The sequence below is a fragment of the Palaemon carinicauda genome, chromosome 11 (genome assembly GCF_036898095.1).
Source record: "Palaemon carinicauda isolate YSFRI2023 chromosome 11, ASM3689809v2, whole genome shotgun sequence".
NCBI lineage: Eukaryota > Metazoa > Arthropoda > Malacostraca > Decapoda > Palaemonidae > Palaemon > Palaemon carinicauda.
The window spans coordinates 9,678,509-9,680,208 of record NC_090735.1 but is presented as its reverse complement, the minus strand read 5'-3'; positions in this window follow the sequence as shown (position 1 = coordinate 9,680,208).

The following is a 1,700-nucleotide window of genomic DNA, read 5'->3' as shown; positions in this document are numbered from 1 at the left end:
TTGGAAAACAAGGAAGCTATAAGTCCAGGGGCCACAACAGGGAAAATAGTCAAGTGAGGAAAGGAAAGAGGGGGAAAATAAAATATTTTAAGAACAGTAACAACATTAAAATAAATATTTCTTCTATAAACTATAAACACTTTAACAAAACAAGAGGAAGAGATATTAGATAGAATAGTGTGCCCGAGTATACCCTCAAGCAAGAGAACTCTAACCCAAGAGACATTGGAAGACCATGGTACAGAGACTATGGCACTACCCAAGACTAGAGAACAATGGTTTGATTTTGGAGTGTCTTTCTCCTTTAAGATCTACCCATGAACTGAAAAAAGGTCTACCATTAAATGTATTATCATAACTTCTTATGAACAGACAAAACAGAAAAAGCGGCAGACTTCTAGAACATCCTCTAAGTGGATTAATCATAAACAAAATTGAAGGATAACTGATTCTTAACAGACCCACGTGAAGAGGGCTTGTTCAAAAGGTAAAGAAATAAAGTATCAGTGCATAATATGTGCATTGTGTTATGACACCAAAAAAATAAACACTGAAATAGTGGTGACCAGAGTTATGAATCAATGGGTGGTTTAGACCTTCCGACTTGGCCACAGCCAGGACTGCCAACCCTCCCACGACTACAGCGGTTAACTAAATATTCATTATAAGCATTGAACCCACTTTGCACAGATAGCTTTTATTTTAAAGTTAAAGTTGCGGGTATTAGGCCTCCACTGAGACGATCTACATCATTCTTCTCGGGCTTTTCAACCCTCCCACAACTATAGCGGTTAACTGAATGGTCACTATAATTATTGAACCCACTCTGCACATAGCTTTTATTTTTACATAAGCTTTTCAACCCTCCCACAACTATAGCGGTTAACTGAACGTTCACTATAAGTATTGAACCTACTTTGCATATTTTTTTTTTTTTTTTTTTTTAACATAGGCAACTGCAGCGGTTAACGGAATGTTCACTATAAGCATTGAACAACACAGCACCCAATGACACGGTTGGTCACTTCAACCGCTATCTGGGAAGTCGTGGTTTTCCAGCAGACTTGCTATTATGGAAAGCACTTCATTTAGCGGTTAGAGTTGCTCCGTTTTAACAGTGTCATTACCAAACTTGCGTAAGGCAGAAGGCACATTTCATATAACGAGAGAACAATGATTTTGTTTCTTCATGAAAGATTTAAATGATGAGTTTGACATTCTTTGGATCTCTAGCTTTAGGGTACACTCGGGCTGGTTGAGCTCTCTCTCTCTCTCTCTCTCTCTCTCTCTCTCTCTCTCTCTCTCTCTCTCTCTCTCCTCTCTCTCTCTCTCTCTGTAATTAAAAATGTTTACACAATATCCTTGATCATTTATTTTCTCTCTCTCTCTCTCTCTCTCTCTCCTCTCTCTCTTCTCTCTCTCTCTCTCTCTCTCTCTTTCTCTGTAATAAAAAACTTTTACGCAATATTTTTATTTATTCTCTCTCTCTCTCTCTCTCTCTCTCTCTCTCTCTCTCTCTCTCTCTCTCTCTCTCTCTCTCTCTCTGTAATCAAAAATGTTTAAGCAATATCCTTATTTATTCTCTCTCTCTCTCTCTCTCTCTCTCTCTCTCTCTCTCTCTCTCTCTCTCTCTCTCTCTGTGTGTGTAATTGAAAATCTTTGCGTAATATCCTTGATTATTTATCCTCTCTCTCTCTCTC